This window comes from Micromys minutus (assembly GCF_963924665.1).
Source record: "Micromys minutus genome assembly, chromosome: 21".
NCBI lineage: Eukaryota > Metazoa > Chordata > Mammalia > Rodentia > Muridae > Micromys > Micromys minutus.
The window spans coordinates 19,373,987-19,392,052 of record NC_137956.1 but is presented as its reverse complement, the minus strand read 5'-3'; positions in this window follow the sequence as shown (position 1 = coordinate 19,392,052).

The following is an 18,066-nucleotide window of genomic DNA, read 5'->3' as shown; positions in this document are numbered from 1 at the left end:
AATACAGGAAGTGGAGCATCGCAGGGGCATAACCTACTCAACACGGGGCAGCTTGTGAACAAAAATGCTCGATTTCAAATGTTCAAATTCACAGCAAAGGAGGGTAGATATGATATAATAAACTTTTTACAAAATAAGCATGATTTTCTTTTTCCTTTCAATGTGTGCATATTATTTAAATCTGTGGCTGTTCTAAATGTAGTAATGTAAACCTGAGCCTACTATGGTCAGAAAAGAACTCAAAAGAGGCCATTGTGCATATGCTCAAGTGAATGCACACATGAGTGTGTGTGTGTGTGTGTGTGTCTACATATGTGTGGAATAATGGTTAGTTGTAAGAGGTTCTTTCTTAAAAGGAAATAAAAGGCCATATTTAGTCTATAATCCTTAAATTATATTACAGTTTTTGAAGCAGACAATATATCAAGTTTTTGATCTTGACTAACTTTTCTTTTTTTTTCTCCCCTGGCATTAGAGTTGAGAAATGCTCTGGGAGAGATTGTTAAAGCTTTAAAAATGTCCAGGGCTTCCTATGCATTTCCCAGGTTGCCTTGCGGTTTTGTTTTGGTCATGTGCATCCATTCTAAGTATGAGCTCTGAACTGAGATAACATAAACATATCCTAATCCCTGAGAACATGTCATATCTTTCTCCAGGTCTCTCTTGCCTTGTCATTTGACATTACACAGAGCATCCCTATACCATCAGAGCAACCTGGACTCTTGGGCTTGTAAGAGGACTCTCCAGGAGGGCCACTATAATGGCTGACTATACTACCAACCTTACCATACCTGGCATTAACTAAAACCTAATCATCTGGGCATAACTCTGAGATATCTTTTTCTTAAAAAATATTTTGAGTGGGAAGCCCCACTTTTAATCTATGTCTTTTGAGGTGGGAAGATCTACCTTTAATCTGGGCCACAACTCCTCTTGGCAGCCTATGAAAAGACATGAAAGAAAATCACTTTCTACTCTTTGCCTGCTTTGGCTTCATTTTCATTGGCAAGTTCATTCCTTCCTTGGCACCAGAGCCTATGTCTTGAGGATTTTGAGTAGACTGAAGACCAGAGGAGACGTCCAGTCTAGTGGACTGAACAGCTGCTGGGTTCTTGGACTTTCTGTTGGTAGACTGCTATTTTGAACTATCTGGACCATAGCCTATAAGCCACTCTAATAAATCCTCTCTGTACCTATATATAGATTCAATCATCTCTGTTCCTCTAGAGAACCCTGACTAATACAGCTACCAAACCAGGTTAGATCTGAGCTACTAAGGTTTTAGAAATTGTGTTCACAGCATGTATTGTTTCAGGAGTCCTTAAAGCAAAAGTCCAATCTGGCAGAGCCAACACCTCCTGGAAATAGGTCAGAAATGCATATTTTAGAAAAGTTCTTCTTTCATACTTTATGTTCCAACCTCAGCTTCCCCTCCCTCCATTTCTGCCAGCATGACCCTCATCACCTCTCCTCTTCCCTAGATCCACCCTTCCTCCATTTCCTTTTAGAAAAGAGCAGGGCTAAACTCACATGCTGTCTGCTGAATCACTAAGCTACTCTGAAGGTGGGAAGCAGCCATTGGATTTTTCCTTCCATCAGTGCTATTGGTGATACTGATATGGGGACTTCCTTGCAGTCAGAATACATCTTATGGCCCTCTCAAAGTGATGCTTCTCACTCTTGAAGGACTTGTGTGCCAGCCCCATGGTGATTGATGAAATCAGTGTCCACTTGTATTTCAACACTCCTCTACCAAGCCTCCCAGTGCTTTGCTTATTCAGCTCCACTGCTCTGTCTTCCTTGGTTAGTGCCATCTTACAGCCTGTAGTCTTACTTTATGGATGACTTGGGCATTTGAATCAGAATTTCACTGTCACTAGAAGTTTAGGTTGACTCTATGCACACTTGTAGAAGCTTAAAGTAAAACGTTATTCTTTGTAAGTTGATTATTTCAGGCAGTTTGTTCCTAGGTGATGCACATTACCCAGTTTTTACATATAACCATTATGTTATCTTTTTCTCTTTACTCACCCAAATACACACCACCATTCATTTTCTTCTAGGCTCTCAAATGGGACACTTTTTACATACATTTTAAAACTTAATTTTCCATTATTCAACAATTCAAACATAATATATTGTCATCTTGAGATACAAATAATACACATGAAGGAAGATTGAGAAGATAACTTTTATCTCTACTCTCCACGATAGAACAAGACTCCTCACCCTATTCTCACCACCACATTTTTCATGACAGGGTTTCTCTTTTACGGTCATGCATGTTCTGGTACTAGCTCTGTAAACCAAGCTGGCCTCAAACCCAGAGATCTGCCTGCCTCTGCCTCCTGAGTGCTGGGATTAAAGTCATGTACCACTACTGCCTGGCAGAACAAGACTTTTAAAAGCTCCTATGAAGTAGAAATGTCTGGTTTCATTGGAGACTTAGTTGTGTCATGTGATAATTTTCTGGAAACTGTCATATGAGAGGATGGTTTGCTGAGAACAGACACATGGTATTTTTCTGAAAGCTGCCTGGAAAGGGTTTGCTAGAGTGATACTTGAGAGGACACATGATGTTTGGAAAAGGTGTAAGTATAACCCAACAGACAGTGGACAATGTTGTGGCTTCGGTTCACCCTGCCAGTCTTTGCTAGTCTTCATTGGGTTTTTGCTGGTCTTTGCTGCTGATGCTGTGGTATTGGTTCACCTTGCTTTTTTTGCTGATCACTGTTTGCAGTAGCATCCTAGAAAAAAACATACCAAAGAACTCCTCAAGATATTTGGTGATATCTGATAGCGTCTTCAGATGTGGGCTGATTGGCAGAACCTTACAATTTCTTTTGGATAAAACCGCTGTTGTTGACTCATAAATGGTGTTTACAAGTTGATCAAACTACTGCTACTGATTCCTGTAAACTGAACTGCTGATATTGTGACAGCAAAATTGGAATCGCCCCGAAGAACTATTTCTAAACAGGTCCACATCCTTCTTTTCCCTATTAACCTTTCCTTTCCACTACCTCTGGTGGGTGGTGGGCTAGAGGGGAGGGAGGTTAAAGCATTTAAGAACCTTTATTAAAGTAGGTTTTGAAAAATCTAAGCCTACACTCTTGGGTGCAACATTATCATTGAGGAATAAGTCAGAAAGTGAATGTTAGCTTTAAAAAATCTCAGCCTTGAGCAAATCCTAGGGGCTGAGGCTCCGAAATCTTCCCTAGTGAGAGAGGTGAAAGCAGAGGAAAATAAAGTCAAGGCCAGATGGGTACTATAGTGAGTTCAAGGTCACCCTGGGCAGTTTGGTAAGACTATATCTTAAATAGAAAGAGTGAGGAAAAATGACTACAGATACAGCTTAGTCATAGGGCTTGCTTGCCTTCTACAAGTCCATATGCTAAATTCTTCAGGGGGACATTTTTGTTTAGATCCTATAGAAGAGAAGAACACCAAGACAGTTAACTAAAATAAGGTCATCTCTCTATGTGACCTACATTTTACTTGTGTGTGTTTGGTCACGAAAGCTAAAAGGCTTGTGACACAGACTATGTGGAATCTAAAGCAAAGATATCACATCACAGCCTACTTTTGTTAAGGCAGAAGAAACTGGCAACAGTCTGTTATCAGAGTGGAAACTATATCACCAATGGTAATGATATCCGTCTGCCTGTTTATGGCCATCCTTTCTGAGGTTGACCCTGAGGGAGGATTATGTGCTTAGTGAGTGCTGTGGCTTGTCTCTGGAATGTACCACAAAGCCTTGTAGGTTGGGCTTGATCCCCAGCTTGGTACTGTTGAAAGGTAGAGGGATCTAATAATAGCTTTTAAGCCATCAATGACATGTCCTTTAATGTGGTTGTGGAACAGTGGAGCTTTATTTTCCTTCTCTCAGGTTTGGGCCATGAAGAAATGCCTTGAACCCTCTCCCTACCATAATATGCTGTCTGGAAATAAAACTAGAATCCAGAATAAAGTTATATTCTTTTTAAAAAAGGTTTATTATTACTTTCATTTACATGCATGTGCCCACATTAATTTATGTGTACCATATGTGTGCAGGTACCTACAGAGTCTAGAGGGTATTGGTTTCTCTGAAACCGGAGTCACAGGTAGTTGAGTCTCCTGATGTGGCTATTAGAAATCAAACCGTGATCTTCTGCAAGAACATAATGGTCCTTGATCTCTGAGTCATCTCTTCAGCCCGAAAGCTTTCTTCTTTTTAAGTAGAATATCTCAGGTGTGTTTTTTTTAAAGTAATGAAGCACTAACAGTGAGAAATTATTATTATTCGGGCTTTTAAATCGATAGTGTTTCTATTATTAACTTGGCTTGCATACCTAGATTTTAATGACTCTAATTCAAAAATTGTTTCCATGAATATTTTAGATATTATTAAAAGTTATAAAGTTATAAATTTGTGAACTCAGTGTCAGAGTAAAAGTGAAGACTCCTCAATTAAAAAGTAGGAAGTGGTGTTAAGGAGAACAGTGTATAAGAAGCACGGGGGCTCAGTCAGTTTATTGAAGTAATCAGTAAGTGGGAAAAATTAGAACCGACTGTTTATGGAGAGTCCTGAACTTCTGTAAGAGAGGCACATGTACAAGCCATTTGCCACCCCCTTTCTTATCCCCTCTGGCTATGAGAGCAGTGGGTGACAGAGTGACAGCCTTGCACCAGGATGCACAGTAATGGCTTTATTCTCCAAAGACTGAGCTTGTGAATTTCAGCTGGCTGGGTGATGTCCTCAAAGACTGGCAGTCCTGTTTTGCTCTAGTGATTCAGGGGTGCAATTGCTCCCTGAGAAAAATCCCTGTGTTAGGATCTCTCTACTTTTCAACATTGTAATCTGACATGTTCGGAACTTTCTGTCAGGGCACAGGATGACTAAGAACAGATAAAAAGGGGAAGCTTGGGTCACTACACATCACAAGGAAATGGAGAATTTGTAAGTGGAAAATGCAGTCCTGAATAAAGGAGAGCGAACAAACAAGCAAACCCACTCTAAACCAATATCCAAACTGTAACCATTCAGTTAACACATTATATGACACAGAAAATAACCCAGTTTGCAGCCAAAACAAAAACCAAAATAAAAGCAACCCTCCAAAACAAAACCAAAACCAAAAACAAAACAAAGAACACAGGAAGAAGCAGGAAAGCGTGGCTCGTTCACGGGATAAAAGTATTTGACAGAGATGATGGGACACTGGAGTCCGTAAGACACGAAATGAGATGCTCTGCGTCTGCTCAGAGAGCTAAAGGAAACCATGGACAGAGGTAAAGGAAATGAGGGTAGTATGGGACCGAACCGAACCGGCAGTCAGAAGAGAAACCTTATGAAAAGGGATCAAATGGAGACCATGTGACTGAAACCCTCCATCCAGCAGAGGGGCTCCGCAGCAGAGCTGAGCAGCGGAACCAACCTGCAACATATAAACAGTCAAGACTGAGAAACAAAAAGAAAGAGAGCAAAGACAGAGAAATAGCCCGGGGGTCCTGTGGGACACCGCCGAACACACAAACATGCATTATGCAAAATTCAGAAGGAAAAGAGGCAAATGGGGGGTGGGGGTGGGATGGGGAGATTAAAAAAAAAAGAACTTTGAAGGAACAGATTGAAAACTTCTTCCATTTGGTAAAACCAAACCAAAACAAAAAGAAACAAAACAAAACAAACAAACAAACCATGAATCAACACATTCAAAAAGCCCCAACAAACTAAGCTGAGAGATACCGGTGCAGGTGGTATTAATTTCCCAAGAGAGAACCTTACAGGAAATGGGCGAAGCAGCTCACCAATGTAAACACATCCTGCCAAGGCAAACAGGTGGCTTCCAGTCAGAAACCATGGAAACCAGGAGGCAGTGGATGTTGAAAAACACCTGCCAACAGAAATACTTCGGCAAAATAATGCTTTCTTCTTCTCCTCTCATACAATACATCCTGTCTGCAGCCTTCCCTCTCCCTCTCTCCCAGTTTTTAGCCCCTCGCTTCCCCCTACAGCCACTGCTCCTTTGTCTCCCTTCAGAAAAGAGCAGGCTTCCCTGGGGAGTCAACTGAACAAGGCATAATAGGATGGACTAAGTAGGCACAGACCCTCATATGAAGGCTGAATGAAGACCAACCAGGAGCCTGGAGCAACCCAGGAGGAAGAAAAGAGGGTCCCCAAGAACAAGCCAGAGAATCTGAGGCACCCTTCCCACTTTTAGGTCTGGGTTGAAACTTTTGTGAGTGGGTTGGAGTTCCTATTGCTCCACTGGGGATGCTGCCTGGCTACCACCTCTTCAGATTCCATAGGCTCCACATCCCCAATGTAGTGAGTCATGACTAAGGTCTCCCCCCATTGATTCTTGGGCACCTTCCTTATCTCAGGTTTCTGTCTCATCCAAGGGACATGTTAAACACCCACTGTAAGTCACATTACACCAGATTTCCTTTTTTAATTTTTTTAAAAATTATTTTATTGGATGCTCTCTGTATTTATATTTCAGATGTTATCCCCTTCTCCCTCCCCTAGCTCCTATCCCTCCTCCCCCTTAACTTGTCTGCACAAAGGTGCACCCTCTCCCAATCACCCTCTCCACCTCAGTGCCTTGGCATCCCCCTACATTGGGAAAACTCATCCTCACTGAACCAAAGGCCTCATCTCACATTGATGCCAGACACTGCTATCTTCAGCTACATATGCAGCTGGAGCCATAGGTCTCTCAATGTGTGCTCAAAGGTTGGTGTCTTAGTTCATGGGAGTTTTGGAGGGTTTGGTTGGTTGATAATAAAGTTGCAAACCTTTTCAGCTCCTTCAGCCCTTTCTTTCGCACCTTCACTGGGGTCCCCATGTTCAGTCCGATGGTTAGCTGCAAGCATCCTCAGCTGGATCTGTATGGCCCTGGGGAGGCATCTCTATCTGGTTCCTGCCAGTAAGTACTTCTTGGCATCAGCAATAGTGCTTGGATTTGGTGTTTGTATATGTGCACACCAGATTCCTAATAAGCATTAAAGCTAAAAAAAAAAAAAGGTATCAACAGAAATTCTTCTATATAATTGTGACTTAGTATTACATCTCTTGTGGCTTTTTAAATTTTTGTTTTTGTTTTGAGACAAGATCTCACTATTGTATCCCAGGCTGGCCTACAATTTACTGTATATATCAGGTTGGCCTCAAACTCCCAGAGCTATGCCTGTTTCTGCTGAGATTAGAGGTGGGTACTCCTGCGCTCAGCCCCTCTGTGAGTCTGAGGGCTGATCTTAGTGCCGGTCATGAAAAGATAATTCATTTTTTGTAAATCTGCATAAGGAAGGCATTTGCTTTAATGCCCTATCTTGAATCATGAAACACGACCTAGCTCAAATCATTGCTCTTTTATTTTTTTCTTTTATTAAATAAGGAAGTCATTCTAATGCCCTCTTTTTCTTTGAAGGCTGCCTGGGAAATCATATTCTAATTGTTTCCATTGACTTCATTGTCTCCCTTCTGTAAATAAGTTTCATCTGTCAATTTAATAATTGTATTATATTTACTTATTCAATTGGGAGTCTCCCCAAGTCGCCTTCACTGATTAGTAGAACGTGAATAAGAGAAACAGTAAGTAAATGACGTTGCACAGCTTTAAACTGGAGACTGGAGAGGCAGCGGCTTGAATCTCTGCCTTTCGCCGTGTGGCTTGTTACAAGTTATTGAACTTCATTGGTCTCCCATGTTCTTATCTGCTCTATGGGGACAGATCAACATCACCTTCACTGGGTTGTGAAGATGAGCTCAGAGTCATTTGAATCCTATCTTAAAATTGCATTCTTAATGCTTCTCTGAAGAGAGACAGCTTCATTTGGCACCTCATAGTTAGTGAGCTTTTAGGGCTGTACACTTTAGTTAGATGTCTCTTGAAGACCTTGACTCTTATCCCAGTGCTTGGGAATCAAAGGCAGAAGGATTAGAAGCTCAAGTTTACCCTTTGCTACTTATTAAGTTGGGGCTAGCATATAACACAAGAGACTGAATTCCATACAAAAAGCAGTAAGTATATTGAGGGCTAAGATAGTGTCCCATGAATGGTAGTAGAAGTCTTTGTAATTATTAGAGAATTACAGTAATTCTAATTTAGACTGAACTAGCATATCAACTGTTCAATGTAGCTCACAGAACCAACTGTCTTCAGTGTTCTAGGAAACCCATTTATGGTAAGAAATATAATTCCTGGGGTATTCTGAGTGGAACTTTGACACTTGTGATTCCTTCCAGCCTTGAAAACAACCTTCCAGAAAAATGTACAGTGTTTGTTGTTCTTGCTATAAATTTTTCCTTTGTCATTTAGCTGACAGTAGAAACTTTTTAGTGACTAATTCTCCTGGGTTTCAACTTGGTCTTATGGTCAGTGATGGGTGAAGAGAACCTGAAAATTTAGGATTAAGTCTTTAAGGGCAATGTGGCTGCTTCATCTGGAAAAGGTAATTAGATTAATTACCTAAGCTTTGAAGGTACTTAACAATATGTTCTGATTGTAGGTCCCTTCTCCCAGCTCTTTCCGGACCTTTTCCACCTCCTCACCTACCCAAATATAACCCTTCCTCATTAGAACAGAAACAAGTATCTAAAAAAAAAGTTAAAAAGTAAGACAAAAGAGAAGCAAACAAATGGACAGAACACAGATTAACCAAAGAAAAAGGATAAGAAACACATAGAGACCCAGAGACACACATGTTCACACACAGAGAAATCCCATAAAGACAGAGTCAGAAACCATAACACATAAACAAAAGCCTGGCAAGGGGGCAGGGAAGTCAAGGCTAAGCATCATGAGATAAAATAAAAACTCCAAAAATACCATTGAGTTCATTTTGTGTTGGTCATCAGCTTGTGTTAGCTTGCCCTTAAGTGTAGGTTATATACCCAGTGAGACTGTGTTAGAGAAAACCAATTTTTTCTTATGAGCAGTTACAGCTTCTGAATTGGTGACGGGGATTTTTGTCCACTTCTCTCCCCAGCACTGGGACCCCATCAGGCTTGGTCCCATATAGGCCTTGTGCATGACCAAGTGAGCTCCTTTGTATATCAGTCCTATTGTGTTTAAAAGTCCTTGTTTTCTTTGGTGTCTTCTACCCCATTGGCTTTTACAATTGTTCTGCCTCTTCTGCTGGGTTCCATTAGCCTCTGTGTGTTGGGGGTAGGAGTGCATTTGATGGAGACATCCTTTTTAGAATTGAGTGTGCAAAGGTTTTTTACTTTCTGCCCATGGTCTCTTTTGTTGCTAACTATGACTTTTCCCATCATTGTTGGTTGATGGGATGCCATCCAGACCTTCATAATCCTTAGAAAGCCCATTAAATCCTCCAAGTTTGTACCTAGCACTGACTATGCATGCTCTAAGTTTTATATCAGGAAATGGGAAAGATGAAGTTAAGCAGCTACGTTGTGACATGTGATAGCCTAATAGGAAGAGGAGGAGACCATGGATGTCTTTCTAATTCAATGATGCATATGCTATATGTTCACTGGGAACCCAGTAATGAGATATGGTGAGATATGAAACTTGAGAAACAATTTAATGTGTGGCATAATTCTTGAATTGTGTCTTGGAGAAAAGGTAGAAAAGAAAAAGAAACTTCTTGTTGAGTAGGAGGCGAGAAGTGGAAGAGAGATATCTTGGTAGAAATCAGCTTGAACAAAATCAGTATGATTAAGTAGAATAAATCAGAATCTCCAAGACATGAGAATAGTCACCTCATTGTAGGGAGGAACTCACATTTAGGATGAGTGAGAGGAAAAGCTTTTGAAATTATTTTTGTCAAGAATATGTCATTAGGAACTATATAACAAGATAGATAGAGAGCTTCCCTCTCAATTTTGAGCTCTTGTGCTTTCCTGCTTTAGAATGTAATCTCCCTAACTTCTGTCCTGATAATTCATCTTGTCCTAAAACTAGTCCAATTATATTTCCTGTGCATCTCTACCCACATTGCACTGTGCTGGTGCAGGTCTATATTAGTACTTCTCCTCAGCTGGGGCTCTTATGCAAGCATTGTCTACAATAGCTGAAGATGACATTGTTTGCATTCAACTGTTTCTTGAGTGTTAGTTACTAGTAATCTTTTAGGATAAATATTTCTATGAGTTATATCATCTCAGTACCTAACACCAAGAAACTATGAAAGCCTTATGCAATGCTTACAGCACTTACAAAGTGCTTTTTCACAGTGAGGCTGTGGTAATGTACATATTAAATATAATCGAATGAACTGGCAAATAGCCATTCCTTGGCGTCTTAGAAACATTGGTTCTTCTAGAAGAGGTGACATAGCTGATGTCATTGCAGATTGCAGAGTGAGTCATCTCAGATGATTTCAATGAATGAGATGGATTCTTGTCCCCCCCCCCCCAGGATATGTGCTCAGTGACTGCTGTTTGTGACAAGACACTTCTGTGGTAGGCTGGAATGGTTTACTAAACTACCTACTCACCTTGGTGCAGACCAGGACTACTTTGTATGAACTCAGATTTCTCTTCTAATGACGTCACTTATAATGTGGCCTTTCTGTTTGACTGACAGTTAATGTTGCTTTTGACACTGAAAACTGTGATTCAAACTCACAACTCACAAATTTGTTTCTTGTTTGATTTTGAGGGGGAGGGGAGTGCATGTCACGAAAAAAAAAGAAAACAGGACAAACCCTTCTCTCAGTATATGTACCTGGTTAAATCCTATTAACTGGTTACAACTGTAAGGATAATCAAAGACAGATTACTGTAGTAATCCTTGGAGAGGAGGCTCAGGTGGGAGGTACAGGTTGGGAGGATGGGGAAGTGAGGGGTGGGCCACACATCTCCTGCTCTGGAGGGAAGAAGCCCTTTCTTCCTTTTCTTCTCCATCTCTTCCACTTAATCCTACCAGAAACTGACAAGATCCCTAGGAGAAAGGGTTTGAACTCAGCAGTCACACTGTCCCCAGTTACAGAAGGTAAAGACACACCTGTTGTAGTCTCAGTCCCAGGGGCGCTGAGACTCTCGATAAAATAATTAAGAACAGCTTATATAACATTGCTTGTTATGTGCCTTTGTTTGATTAGTTTTTTAAAACGCATTTCTCTTTCCTCTGCACTCCCTCTCTGTGTGTAAAAGGCTGCAAATCCTCTCTCGAGGGTGAAATATGGGGCCAACCATTTTTAGAATGAACCCTGGTTACTTATTGCCTACTGTTGTTAATTAGAACTTGATTTATCCAATGAAGAAATGCACTGAAGCCTAAAGGACATTGTCAATCCTTTTCTCTTATCCACCTTCTCCCCCTTTTAAAATATAGGTCAACTCAACAAGACAACCTGCTGCACAAATAAAACAAAAAACTTATAGGAACGTGAAGTAGAAAGAAATCAGGAATATTTATTATAGCTTTGTTGTTGTTTTAACAACAAATTTCTGTCATAGACCACGTGTCAGCAGTAGTAAGTCCTAGTTTCAAAGAAATGAACTAATTTCTTCTGTGATCAAATGACAAAGCCATATCAGAAACTGAATTAACTCACTGGCCAGTAGGAGTCATGTGCTGTTCTTCGGTCACACATGTGTGGGAGGAAAGGTCCCCTTAGTATGGTCCTTAGTGGAATATAAAAACTATGAATATTGTTTAACTTGCTTATTGGACACAGAGGAGGAAAATGCACATAGAACATTGCTGTGTGTGAATCACAGGATCATCTTGAAACAGAAAGTACCCATGGAGTTGGGTTCTAGCCAACTTAAGTATGTTCTTTGCCCCCTAGGAAACTGGGTTGATTTTCAAGGTGGAAGTGTGACTAACAAAAACAATTTGTTGATACTGAGACAAAAATATTTGGCTGATTAAAGAGAGAGAGAGAGAGAGAGAGAGAGAGAGAGAGAGAGAGAGAGAGAGAGAGAGACTGGCCTTGTCAACTCCAGGAAAACAGCTGGCGGTGTTTAGTGCAATGGTCTGACTGAACCTTGGGAAAGATGCATGCAGCATTAGCTTTCTAAAAACACACGGAGGCTTTCCTGATGAGATTTAGGGGAAGCCAATGAATGCATGGTGTCATCAGCTTGAAATGAAAATACACCGGTATTTGGGGAAAAAATGCGGTAACTATGAAATATGTCCTAAATACAACAACAACATGCACGAGGGGGCTGGGGAGGCGGCTTCGTAGTTAAGAACGTGCAATGTTTTTGCAGAGGACCCACATCCCATTTCAGCACTTATCAAGGTACTCATGATCAACTGTTCCTCCAGGACTGTATAACTAACTCTTCTGACCTTCAGGGGCAGGCTTTAGGGGTACATGTGATAGTCAGACAAATATGGGCACACATGCGCATGAACACACACACACACACACACACACACTCCACAAATAATGGGAGGAAATGCCCTTTAAAGAGCAAAACAGATCAATGGAATTTAATGTTGCAGAAAATAAAGTTAATAAAATGGTTTCTCAGTCTACGTTGAGGCTCAGCTTCCCTGAAGGAGCTCATGCTGAGTTTTGGTGTAACATCATATAAGAGTAAACCCATTTTTCAGAGAGGAATATGCAAATACTCTTCCTTCCTAGAATATAGATCTTGAGATGCCAAAATTTTTTACACAAATTAAACAATACCACTTCTCACTGAATGCTGAAGCAGAGATAGGCTTTAGTAGCCATCCATGAAGACAGATTCAAAACAAGATGATACTTTTCATTATTCAGAATATATACTTTCCATAAAATGTATTACTTATGGTAGCATGTAATGGATTTATTGTGGTTTTTAGACAATAAATAAAAATAATGACATTTTATTTTATAACTCACAGAGGAATAAATATAGTGGGGACTGGGGAAATAATTGCATAGGCAAAGTGCTTGCCAAACAGCTTGAGCTTTTGGTTTGTGCTCTGGTTCCCCAGAGCAACAAAAGTCAGACATGGTAGGGTCCATTTATAATCCTATCACTACTGTGGCTAGTTAGAAAGCCTCGTGTCCACAGCCGTAAAGAAGAAGGGAGAAGGTCTCAACTGAGATGGAAACCTCTCAGCACATGTTTGTGCATGTTTATTAATTCTAATAGAAATTAAAATTAGTACACAACAGTATTTCCATTTTAACCTACAAAACAAAAAAACCCCAAGAATTACAAAAAACAAAACAAAATAAAAGCAAAACAACAACAACAACAACAACAACAAAGCCCAAAAGATACCAACTAATCAACAAAATGAAAAACGTTCGCAGAATTGACAATTACAAGTCATTTCTGACCCTTTCTAGTTATTAGCATTTATGGAGGATAGAAATCCTGAAACAATACCAAAATACTAATACTGAATATATTACCAAAAATACCCGTTCGTATGTCTAATAGGAATTCCCTCCAAAGCTTCATGTATTGATATTAGAGTGGTGCTATACAGCTAGAAGACTTATAAGATCATAGGACAAGCAGAAATCCCACAGTAGGGAGCACATTTATTAAGCTTTCCCAGGGGCTGCTTATCTGTGACCTTATGACATGTGACAAATGTCTGCTAGGAAGTGAGCCAGATGAGTTTCGCTGTCGTTTGCTGATTATCCAGGGCAGCTTGGTGCAATGAAGAAAAACAAGTTGAGTGCATCGCTCACTGCAGATTGCCTTCCTTCATAAGGGGAAGCGGTTCTTCCCATCTCTGCAATGGCCAGCTTAGTGCACAGCAGCAGAGATTAGTGGGATTGCACTTGGGTGGAGAGCTTATGGACACGAAGCACAAGAGATGATGTGTCAATCATGGAATTTTCCACAGAGTGACCTCACAACTAACCCAAGCTGAAGTCTTGTCTATGTTCTTAACAGTGCCTCTTTTCTTACACATGCAAATTCCCCCCTTTAGGTTTTCTGCTAAAATCAGTAGCATCCTTATTTATGGTTATCTACAGGAGTCCTTTTTTTCCAGGGTTTTATTTTTATTTATTTATTTATTTATTTATCTATTTATTTATTTATTTATTTATTTATTAACTGAACAACTTTACTTTAAAAAACAAAGATAAATGTACAGATTTTAAAAGTATTTTTGCATAAAAGTATATGAATACCGTTTTGTCACTACTTCATTTTTTTAAAAGTTTGATACTGTGCCTTAAAATCTTACTAGTTACAATGAGCATAAAGTACATGTAAAACAAGATTTAACTTGGAAATAGTGCATAATGATTTTTCTTTTTCTTTTTCTTTTTCTTTTTTTTTTTTTTTTTTTTGGCCTTAGTTTTTCTTGAACTTCATATAGTCTATAAGTTGTCTCTGGGGGTGTTCAGAGCTTTCTGGGGTTAGTATCCAATTATCAGTGACTGCATATTATGTCTGTTCTTTTGTGACTGGGTTATCTCACTCAGGATGATGATCTCTAGATGCATCCATTTTCCTAAGAATTTCATAAAGTCATTGTTTCTGATAGCTGAGTAGTACTCTATTGTGTAAATATACCGCAATTTTTGTATCCATTCATCTACTGAAAGACATCTGGGTTCCTTCCAGCTTCTGGCTATTATAAATAGGGATGTTATGAACATTGTGGTGCATGTGCCTTTGTTGTATGTTGCAGCATCTCTGGGGAATATGCCCAGAAGTGGAATAACTGGGTCTTCAGGTAGTACTATGTCAATTTTTTTGAGGAACTGACAGACTGATTTCCAGAGTGGTTGTACCAGCTTACAACCCCACCAACAGTGGAGAAGTGTTCCTCTTTCTCCACATCCTTGCCAGCATCTGCTGTCATCTGAATTTTGATCTTAGCCATTCTGACTGATATGAGATAGAATTTCAGGGTTGTTTTGATTTGCATTTCCCTGATGGATAAGGATGTTGAGTACTTCCTTAGATGCTTCTCTACCATTCAATATTCTTTAATTGAGAACTTTTTGTTTAGTTCTATACCCCATTTTTTAATAGGGTTGTTTGATTTTTTGGTGTCTAACTGCTTGAGTTCTTTGTATATCTTAAATATTAGGCCTCTATCTGATGTGGGGTTGGTAAAGATCTTTTCCCAATCTGTTGGCTGCTGTTTTGTTTTCTTGACAGTGTCCCTAGCTTTACAGAAACTTTGCAATCTCATTAAGTTCCATTTCTTGATCCTTGAACTTAGAGCATAAGGCATTGGTGTTCTGTTCAGAAAATTTTCTCCTGTGCCTATGTGTACTAAGGTTTTCCCTACTTCCTCTTCTAATTGTTTCAATGTACCTGGTTTAATGTGAAGATCTTTGATCCACTTCCACTTGAGTTTTGTACAAGGAGATAAGAAAGGATCTATATTCATTCTTTTGCATGCTGATTGCTAGTTGGACCAACACCATTTGTTGAAAAGGCTGTCCTTTTTTCATTGAATGTTTACAGCACCTTTTTCAAAAATCAAGAGACCATATATGTAAGGGTTCATTTCTGGATCTTCTATTTTATTCCATTTGATCCAGGTGCCTATCTCTGTACCAGTATCATGCAGTTTTTAGAACAATTGTCTTGTAATATTGCTTGAGGTCAGGAATGGTGATTCCCGAAGATGTTTCCTTGTGTTGAGGATGGATTTCATTCTTCTAGGTCTTTTGTTATTCCAAATGTAATTGCACATTGCTGTTTCCAACTCTATGAAGAATTGGATTGGAATTTTGATGGGGATTGCTTTGAATCTGTAGATTGCTTTTGGTAAGATGGCCATTTTTACAATGTTGATTCTTCCAATCTATGAGCATGGGAGAGCTTTTTATTTTCTGAGATCTTCCTTGATTTCCTTGTTTAGAAATTTGAAGCTCTTGTCATACAGGTCTTTCACATGCTTAGAGTCACACCAAGGTATTTCATATTGTTTGTGGATATTATGAAGGGTATTTTTTCCCTAACTTCTTTCTCTGCATGTTTGTCCTTTGAGTAGAAGAAGACTACTGATTTCTTTGAGTTAATTTTGTTTCCAGCCACTTTGCTGAACTTGTTTATCAGCTGTAAAAGTTCTCTGGTGGAATTTTTGGGGTCACTTAAGTATACTATCATGTCATCTGCAAACAGTGAAGTTTTTACTTTTTCCTTTCCGATTTGTATCCCTTTGATTTCCTTCTGCTGTCTAATTGCTTTGGCCAGGAACTCCAGTACTATGTTGAATAGGTAGGGGGAGAGTGGGCAGCCTTGTCTAGTCCCTGATTTTAGGGGGATTACTTCAAGTTTCTCACCTTTAAGTTTGATGTTGGCTATTGGTTTGCTGTATATTTCTTTTATTATGTTTAGGTATGGGCCTTGGATTCCTACTCTTTCCAAGACTTTTAACATGAAGTGGTGTTGAATTTTGTCAAATGCTTTCTCAGCATCTAGTGAGATGACCATGTGATTTTTTTCTTTGAGTTTGTTTATATGGTGAATTATGTTGATGGATTTCTATATATTTAACCATCCCTGCATCCCCAGTATGAAGCCTACTTGATCATGGTGAATGATTGATTTAATGTGTTCTTGGATTCGGTTTGCAAGGATTTTGTTGAGTATTTTTGCATCAATGTACATAAGTGAGATTGGTCTGAAGTTCTCTTTCCTTGTCGGGTCTTAGTGTTGTTTAGGAACCAGGGTTATTGTGGCCTTGAAAAATGAGTTAGGTAGTATTTCATCTGACTCTATTTTGTGGAATAGTTTGGAGAGTATTGGGATTAGGTTATCAATAAATGTCTGATAGAATTCTGCACTGAACCCATCTGGACCTGGGCTCTTTTTGGTTGGAAGTCTTTTGATGACTGATTCATTTTTTTTTTTTTTTAGTGTTATGGGATTATTTTGATTGTTTACCTGGTCCTGGTTTAACTTTAGTATCTGATATCTGTCTAGGAATTCATCCATTTTCTCCAGATTTTCCAGCTTTGTTGAATATAGGCTTTTGTAGTAGGATCTGATGATTTCTGTAATTTCCTCAGTTTCAGTTATTATGTCTCCACTTTCCTTTTTTATTTTGTTAATTTGGATACTCTCTCTTTGCCCTCTAGTTAGTGTGGCTAAGGGTTTATCCATCTTGTTAATATTCTCAAAGAACCAGTTATTGGTTTTGTTGATTCTTTGAATAGTTCTTTTTGTTCATATTTGGTCAATTTCTGCTCTGGGTTTGATTATTTCTTGCTGTCTATTCCTCTTGGGTGTATCTGCTTCCTTTTGTTCTAGAGCTTTCAACTGTGCTGTCAAGTTGCTAGTGTATCCTCTTTTCAGTTTCCTTTTGGAAGCACTCAGAGCTATGAGTTTTCCTCTCAGTGCTGCTTTCATTGCATCCCATAGGTTTGGGTATGTTGTGTTTTCATTTTCATTAAATTCTAGAAAATCCTTTATTTCTTCTTTGAGCATGGTATCATTTAATAGAGCATTGTTTAGTTTCCATGTGTATATGGGTTTTTTGTTGTCTTTGTTGTTATTAAAACCAGCCTTAAACCATGGTGATCTGAAAAGATGCATGGGAGTATTTCAATCTTCTTATATCTAGTGAGGCTTGTTACATGACCGATTTTATGGTCAGTTTTGGAGAAGGTACTGTGAGGTGCTGAGAAGAAGGTGTATTCTTTTGTTTTAGGATGAATTGTTCTGTAGATGTCTATTGATTCCAATTTGTTCATAGCCTCATGCTAGTTTCACTGCATCCTTGTTCAGTTTCTGTTTCCATGATCTGTCCATTGATGAGAGTGGTGTGTTGTGGTCTCCCACTATTATTGTGTGGGGTGAAATGTATTTTTTGAGCTTTAGTGGGGTTTCTTATATGAATATGGGTGCTCTTGTCTTTGCAGTATATATGTCAAGAATTCAGAGTTCCTATTGACTAATTTTCCATGTAATGAGTAAAAAGTGTCCTTCCTTATCTTTTTTGATAACTTTTGGTTTAAAATCTACTTTATTCGATATTGAAATGGCCACTCCAGCTTGCTCCTTGGGGCTGTTTGCTTGGATGTTTTTTTCCCAACCTTTTACTCTGAGATAGTGTTTGTCTTTGTCTCCGAGATGAGTTTCCTGTATGCAGCAAAATGCTGGGTTTTGTTTATGTATCCAGTCTGATAGCCTATATCTTTTTTATTGGGGAATCGAGTCCATTTATGTTAACA